This window comes from Pseudophryne corroboree, chromosome 8 (assembly GCF_028390025.1).
Source record: "Pseudophryne corroboree isolate aPseCor3 chromosome 8, aPseCor3.hap2, whole genome shotgun sequence".
Lineage (NCBI taxonomy): Eukaryota > Metazoa > Chordata > Amphibia > Anura > Myobatrachidae > Pseudophryne > Pseudophryne corroboree.
In genome coordinates, this window is record NC_086451.1 from 163,339,004 (window position 1) to 163,347,884 (window position 8,881).

The 8,881-nt window shown below is 48.1% G+C and overlaps 1 non-coding gene across 1 annotated transcript; it reads right to left on the minus strand.

The window, feature by feature from the left end:
• Positions 1-1,598: 1,598 nt before the first annotated feature.
• On the minus strand, positions 1,599-1,764 carry LOC134951556 (U1 spliceosomal RNA). Its single transcript, XR_010184275.1, has one exon. It is a non-coding gene; the product is annotated as a U1 spliceosomal RNA (small nuclear RNA).
• Positions 1,765-8,881: the final 7,117 nt, after the last annotated feature.

Consider the following 8,881-nt stretch of genomic DNA (forward strand, 5'->3'; position numbering starts at 1 on the left):
ATGCAGGCGCATGCGTATGCTCTTAGCAATTTTTGCAGTTGGATTGCTTATTGCGATTGCAATCCAACCTGAATCAGGCTCTATTACCTATCACAATGCACTGCGGGTAGTACAAAATGGGGTTAATATAAGAGAAAACCCCCCCCAGAGCTGTGCTCCTTAACTGTCCCTGGTGGCTAGTGGAGCGGCTGCCCAGTAATCAGTGTCCACGCCAGTGCGCACATGGCCCACCCCCTACAGCCACGCTGGATCACGGTATAGTGTGGGCACAGAAGTCCCTTACCTCCCTTTCATCAGCGGCCTCGTGATCCCGGAGGGCGGTGTGTGTGTGACTGACCTTAGGAAGAAACCGGAGCCTCCGCTGCAGTGACCCAGCAACCAGGGCACGGGAGTATACTGCGCCGCTGGGAGTGATGGAGCTGCAGTAAAGATGTCTATTAGACCTAACCTGCTGCAGCCCTTGTAGATTCTTATAAAAAAAAGTTCTTCTTTTCTTGTCAAAATTAATAGCTAAGAATAGGCTGCCTGAGGCAGCCCCCTGTTAAGTGGCCGGTTACTGAAGGCACCAACTACAAACTGAGCTCCCTGTTCATGGAAGCGAGGTTATAGAGCAGGGGGCGCTGAGCATCTTGGGAACAGTCAAAAGCTTTGAGCCTGTTGGTGCCTCAGATCAAGATCCTACTCTACACCCCAATGTGAATCCTTGTGGAGTCCAGTGTACCCCACAGAAGAAATGAATGTGTCACACCCATTGGCAGCAACATTAGAATAGCTGCTGATGGGCACAATTGAGAAAGGAAGGGGGGAAAACATTTGAATCCAGCACATATATGTAATTTGAATATGTAATTTGTACCTTCCTACTTTAAAATGTAATGGATGAACCTCACCCTGTGAGAACTATCTTCATGATCAAGAGATCTCATACGCAAAAAAAGCATGTGTTGGGATAGGGCTGTGGAGGGCGGCTGCTCGAGCACACCCCCGTCAAGTTAAGGAGGAAGCACAAGGGAACTCTTGTCTGGGGACAACAACTGCAGGGAGACCACATCTTTTCAGATGAAAACGAGAGGGCGGAAGGCTGCCTAATACTGAAGCACCCTCAAACATCAAACCATATGCAACAACTAGTACAAGCATTCCTGGGGAAAGGTCTGCAGCAGACGGATTTGCATACGGTGATGTCATCCAAGCAGTGGGCCAAAGTTGGCTGGAACCCTCATCTGCATATGAAAAGAGAAAAGGGGCGCTTGGATGACCCCTAGTTCGCATTGAACACCCCCCACCCTCCTTTGGTGTGGGGCTCATGTTGGCCATGCCCCAGCCCCTGAAGCATTCAAGCTGATTTCTTGCAGCAGCTGGGCACTGTAACAGCTCCAGAGCTGCTCTGTAAGGCAAATAAAAGGGTGTGGGCCCTGCAACACCACCTGTAGTTTGCATTGTGCGTTGGAAGGCACAAAGTAAGCAGACGGGAGAAGTCAGGATAGTGCGCAAGGGCATAGAAGGGAGGGGCTCAAGAAAAGAGAAGTGGAAACAGACAGCAAACTAGGCTGGAGAGAGACCTGAGACAATGAGATCTAAATTATACCAGAGCCAACCAGGGGAAAGCACAAATGCAGTCCCCCCCCCTACCACAAATTATGCAGTCGAGATTCCCACATTTGGGGAAATCACAGAGGTCAGCATACCCAGAATGCAATGAATGAACCTCACCCTGGGAAAACAATCTTCATGACCATGGTATCACCTAAGACAAATAAGTATGATTTGAGATAGGGCTGGAGAAGGCCGCTGCTCAGGCACACCTCCGTCAAGTAAAGGAGATTCAACTGAGGCAGCACAAGGGAACTCTCATCTGGGGACAACAACTGCAGGGAGAACACATTTTCAGACGAATGTGTGAGGGCAGAAGGCTGCCTAATACTGAAGCACCCCCCAAACAACAAACCAAATGCAACAACTAGTGCAAGCATTCCTGGGGGAAGGCCTGCAGCAGATGGATTCGCATATGGTGATGTCATCCAAGCAATGGGTATAGTTGGCTGCAACCCTCGTCTGCATATGAAAAGAGAAAATGGTCACGCAGGGCATGGCGGCCTTTGTGGGGTTGCGCTTGGATGACCCCTAGATCGCTTTATACACCCCCATCAGTGTGGGGCTCATGTTGGCCATGCCCCAGCCCCTGAAGCATTCAAGCTGATTTCTTGCAGCAGCTGGACCCAGTAACAGCTCCAGAGTTGCTCTACAAGACAAGCAAAAGGGTGTGAGCCATGCAGCACCACCTGTAGTTTGCATACACACATATATAGGACAGCATCTCTTATATGCCCCAGGGGCAATAAAATAGTATCCTTATCTAGGGTATCCGTCCATGCCGCTACAGCACTACACATACACACCCAGGCCGACGCAATTGCCGGTCTGAGTAAGGTACCTGAATGTGTATAAATGGACTTCAGGGTAATCTCCTGTTTGCGGTCAGCAGACTCTTTGAGGGTAGCCGTATCCTGGGACGGGAGGGCTAACTTCTTGGATAAGCGTGTTAATGCTTTGTCCACCCAAGGGGAGGATTCCCATCGTAACCTATCCGTTGATGGGAAAGGATACGCCATAAGAATCCTTTTGGAAATCTGCAGGAGATTCCCAAGCTTTTTCACATAACTCGTTCAGCTCGTGTGAGGGGAAAAGGTTACCTCAGGCTTCTTTCCCTTGTACATATGTTCCCTCTTGTCAGGGATAGGGGGCTCCTCTGTGATGTGCAAAACATCTTTTATTGCCATAATCCTATATCAAATGTATTTTGCCAATTTTGGCTGTAACTTTGCATCATCGTAATCGACACTGGAGTCAGAATCCGTGTCGGTATCTGTGTCAACAATCTGGATAGTGGGCACTTATGAGACCCTGACAGTCCCTGCGACATAGGATCAGGCATGGGTTGAGACCCTGACTGTCCCAAAGCTTCAGCCTTGTCTAATCTTTTGTGCAATGAGTTTACACTAGCATTTAAAACATTCCACATATCCATCCAATCAAGTGTCGGCGGAGACACCACATTCATTTGCTCCCGCTCCTCTCTAATATAGCCTTCTTCCTCAGACATGTCGACACACGCGTACCGACACACCACACACACAGGGAATGCTTTTACTGAAGACATTTCCCCCACAAGGCCCTTTGGCAGAGCTGGCCCTAACCAATATGATGTCCTAGGCAAGATTTTGCCTGGTGCCCCCTAGCACCACCGCTGGTTCCGCCTCTGACCTTGCACCTCTTTCCCAGCACCATCAACCCTCACCCATAACAGTACTTATTTTGGTGTTTGTACCCCCTATATTTTAAACAGGAACAGTTCGCACATTTGGCGCACAGTCCAAAAAGGGGTGTGTTTTTGCTGGCAATGGGCATGTCCACACAATAGTACCCCCAATTAAAATTCCGCCACACAGTACTGCAATTTTATTCACATTTGATCACGCGATAGTGTCCATAATTCACATTACATCCCACAGTAGTATCACTTTACCTTATAATCGTTACTTCTCACAGTAGTGCTCCTTATTCACATTACATCACACTGAATTGCTCCTTATTTACATTACACCACACCCTATTGCTCTTTATTCACATTAGACGACACAGTAAATGCCCTTTCTATACGCAACGCTACATATTAGAGCACCTTATACACATAATGCCACACATTAGTAATGCATTTATACACATAATTCCACACAGTAATGCCCCTTACACATATGAGACACATCATTAATGTCCTTATAAACATAATGCGTCTTACACATTATGACAACCTTTATTAATGCCCTTTTACACATAATGGCCCTCATTCCGAGTTGTTAGCTCGCAAGCTGCTTTTAGCAGCATTGCACACGTTAAGCCGCCGCCTACTGGGAGTGAATCTTAGCTTATCAAAATTGCGAACGAAAGATTAGCAGAATTGCGAATAGACACTTCTTAGCAGTTTCTGAGTAGCTCCAGACTTACTCGACAACTGTGATCAGTTCAGTCAGTTTCGTTCCTGGTTTGACGTCACAAACACACCCAGCGTTCGCCCAGACACTCCCCCGTTTCTTCAGACACTCCCGCGTTTTACCCAGAAACGGCAGCGTTTTTTCACACACACCCATAAAACGGCCAGTTTCCGCCCAGAAACACCCACTTCCTGTCAATCACACTACGATCAGCAGAACAAAGAAAAAACCTTGTAATGCCGTGAGTAAAATACCTAACTGCATAGCAAATTTACTTTGCGCAGTCGCAGAGCGAACATTGCGCATGCGCAATTAGCGGAAAATCGCTGCGATGCGAAGAAAATTACCGAGCGAACAACTTGGAATGACCACCCTTGCGCATGCGCAATTAGCGGAAAATCGCTGCGATGCGAAGAAAATTACTGAGCGAACAACTCGGAATGACCACCAATGTCCCTTACACATATGCCGCACATTATTAATGCCCTTATACACATAATGACACACACAGTGCCCCTTACACATATGTTGCACATTATTAATGCATTTTTACATGACACACATAATGCTCCTTACTCATATTCCGAACACTACTGCACAATCAACCCACTCACATGCACACAGCACTCACACTGCCACTAACACTGTGACCTCTGCCTCTGCTTGGATACAGATGTGTCCTCATAAATCTTGCCTCAATGCAAACGTTGGGGCACCTTTTTTTTATTAAAATGCATCTTATTTGCATTGCTATGTTGTTAGGATGCACACGCAGCTTCTGCTGATTAAAATGATATGCAGCACGCCTATATACTGTGTGAGACTGTGGCTGTATCTGCATATGAAATGCTACACACAGAATATAGGCATGCCGCATATCATTTTAATCAGCAGAAGTTGCTGATGCCCCTAGGCATATCAAATGCCCTAGGCAATTGCCTAGTTTGCCTATGCCTATGGCCGGCTCTGCCCTTTGGAGAGACAGAGAGAGAGTATGCCAGCACATACCCCAGCGCTATATAACCCAGGAATAGCACAGTAACTTAATGTTTGCACAGTAGCGCTGCTGTATGTAATTTGCGCCAAATTATGTGCCCCCCCCCTCTCTTTTCAACCCTCTTGTCTACCGTGGTATAAGCAGGGGAGAGTCCGGGGAGCTTCCTCTCAGCGGTGCTGTGGAGAAAAAATGGCGCTGGTGAGTGCTGAGGGAGAAGCCCCGCCCCCTCGGCGGCGGGCTTCTGTCCCGCTTAAACTGTACAATTGGCGGGGGCTCATACATATATACAGTGCCCAGCTGTATATATGTTATATTTCTGCCAAAAACAGGTTTATATTGCAGCCCAGGGCGCCCCCCCCTGCGCCCTGCACCCTTACAGTGACCGGAGTATGTGAGGTGTATGGGAGCAATGGCGCACAGCTGCAGTGCTGTGCGTTACCTCAATGAAGATCATGAAGTCCTCTGCCGCCTCTGAAGTCATCTTTTCTTCTCATACTCACCCGGCTTCTATCTTCCGGCTCTGCGAGGGGGGCGGCGGCGCGGCTCTGGGACGGACGGCGAGGGTGAGATCCTGCGTACCAATCCCTTTGGAGCTAATCCCTTTGGAGCTAATGGTGTCCAGTAGCTTAAGAAGCAGGACCTTGCAACTCGGAGAGTAGGGCTGCTTCTCTCCCCTCAGTCCCACGATGCAGGGAGTCTGTTGCCAGCAGTGCTCCCTGAAAATTAAAAACCTAACAAAATACTTTCTGTCAGAAAGCTCAGGAGAGCTCCTGAAAAGCACCCAGTCTCCACTGGGCACAGTATCAAACTGAGGTATGGAGGAGGGGCATAGAGGGAGGAGCCAGTGCACACCCAGAACTAAAGTCTTTCTTAAAGTGCCCATGTCTCCTGCGGAGCCGTCTATCCCCATGGTCCTTACGGAGTCCCCAGCATCCTCTAGGACGTTAGAGAAAATAGGATTTTAATACCTACCGGTAAATCCTTTTCTCTTAGTCCGTAGAGGATGCTGGGCACCCGTCCCAGTGCGTACTGTGTCTGCAGTTATTAAATGGCCCTTAACTCCAGAACATTTATGTGGAGACAACTTTCCCGACTTGACCATCTTCCTTGGACGTTTTCCCCCTGTGTGACTGCTCCCCAGCATCGGAGGGTTGCATCCATGGTCCCTAGGATCCAGTCCTGAATCCCGAACCTTCGCCCCTCTAGGAGGTGAGAACTGTGCAGCCACCAATGGAGTGAGATTCTGGTCTTGGAAGACAGGATTATCCTCCGGTGCGTGTGTAGGTGGGATCCGGACCACTTGTCCAACAGGTCCAACTGGAAAACTCTGGCATGGAACCAGCCAAACTGAATGGGCTCGTAGGCCGCAACCATCTTACCCAGCAACCAAATGCATTGATGGATTAACACTCTTGCTGGTTTCAGAATTTGTTTGACCAGACTCTGGATCTCCAGAGCCTTTCCATTGGAAGAAAACCTCTTCTGTGTCCAGTATCACTCCCAAAAACAACAACCGCGTCATCGGGACCAACTGCGATTTTGGCAAGTTTAGGAGCCAACTATGTTGTTGAAGAACTGTCAGGGAGAGTGCAATGTTTTGCACTAACTGGTCCCTGGATTTCGCCTTTATCAAAAGATCATCCAAGTACGGGATAATTGTTACTCCTTGCTTGCGATCACCCTGGTGAAAATCCTCGGAGCCGTGGACAGACCAAACGGCAATGTCTGAAATTGGTAATGACAATACTGAATTGCAAACCTCAGGTAGCTTGATGCAGAGGCTAAATGGGAACATGTAAGTAGGCATCCTTTATGTCTACCAAAACCATGAAATCTCCTTCCTCTGGACTGGAGATCACTGCACTGAGAGATTCCATCTTGAAATTTAATTTCCTTAAGTAGAAATTGAGGGATTTCAGATTTCAGATTGGTCTGACTGAGCTGTCCGGCTTAGGGACCACGAAGAGGCTTGAATAAAAACCTTCTCCCTGCTGACTAAAGCCGATTTGAACAATCGGTGAGGGGGAACGTCTTGAAACCCCAGTTTGTACCCTTGGGACACTATTTGTAAAACACACGAGTCCATGTCCGAATGAATCCAGAACTGACTGAAGAGTTTTAGACGTGCCCCCACTGGTGCGGGCTCCTGCAAGAGAGCCCCAGCGTCATGCGGTGGATTTGGCAGAAGCAGAGGATGATCTCTGCTCCTGCGATCTTGAAGAGGATGCAGACCTCTTCCCTCTTCTCCTTCCTCTACCTGCGAAGAAAGGGGAATCTTAACTTCTTGCATATCTATTGGGCCGAAATGACTGCATCAGATAATGATGCGTCTTCATCCGTTGGGAGGGAACATAGGGCAAGAAGGTTGACTTACCTGCGGGAGCTGCCGAGATCAAATTAACTAGGCAGTCACCAAACAACGCTTCACCTTCATAGGGAAGAGACTCCCTTTCTTCTTGGAGTCAGCATCAGCATTCTCTTGGTGAATCCACAATGCCCTCCTATCCGAGACTGCCATGAAATTGGCCCGTGAACTCAAGAGTCCTATATCCCTTGCAATCTCACGTAAGTATGCTGCAGTGTCCTTGATATGATACAACGTAAGGAGTATCCCATCTCTCCAAGGTATCTTTATCGGATGACAAGGTATTCGACCAATTCTTGAATACTACTACTCACCCATGCTCATGTAATGGCAGGTCTAAGTAATGTACCCTTGGTTACATAACTAGAAATAATGTAGCTTCCTGCATACGATCCGCTGGATTTGTGACAGGGCCCCGTGCAGAACAGGGGGTGACTCCCACTTTATTCTGTCCGCGGCGGGAAATGAATAAACAACCAGAATCCTTTTGGGGATTTGAAACCATCTTGTCGAGCTGGCCCAGACTTTCTCAAACAGAGATGGAGGAACGTTACATCAGCTTTCATTATATATCTATATATACACATACATATAGACCCCTTTGTCAGGAACAGCAGGGTCTTCAGTGATTTTAATATGTCCTTAATATCCACAATCATGTACTGAATGCTCCTTGCCAATATTGGATCTAATCAGGAAACATTATGGTCGACATAGGAATCAGTATCCGTGTCAGTATCAGTGTGTAGTAACTGGGCAAAATAACATTTTTGCGACCCCGCGGGGCCTGAGGGAAAAGAAACATAGCCATGAACATCACATCTATTCTCTACGTCTGTGTCTGGGACACAGATTTATCCAACCTTACTCTGATATTACTGAAACTTTTACCCAGTCAGTTATTGGTGGTGCCAACAGGGCCACCATCATATGTCTGCATTCCTAATATAGTTTCCTCTTGGGAAAAACATTCAGCCACCGACATGTTGACACACATGTACCAAGTACCCACAGACACATCGGCTTATGGGGGACAGACCGTCCGTAAATCTGTCAGAGGGACACAGAGGATTTTTCAGCTCACAATCCAGCGCCAAAAGTACACAGTCTGGGAAATAATAAACTCTATAGTGATAGACTTGTAATGCTCTAAAGATGTTCTGGTGAGGTGAGGAAGAAGCCCCGCTACTGTAATGGCGCGTATCTGTCCCGCTCAGAAATAATTAATTACGCTAGCGGGGTAAGGACAGTGCCCAGGCACTAATGTCCACTTTTTCCAGCCTTTTGTGAGGAATTTATGCTGCCCAGGGTGCCCCCCCCCCTGTGCCCTGCACCCTGCAGTGCCTGTGTTTGTGTGGGAGCATGGCGCGCAGCGTTCCGCTCGCTGCTCGGTACCTCAGAATGCCATCACTGGAGAAGAAGTCTTCTGTACTTCTGCTACTCACCTGTCTTCTGGCTCTGTAAGGGGGTGACGGCAGGCTGCGGGAGTGTGCATCTAGGCGTACCCAGCGATCAGCACCCTCAGGA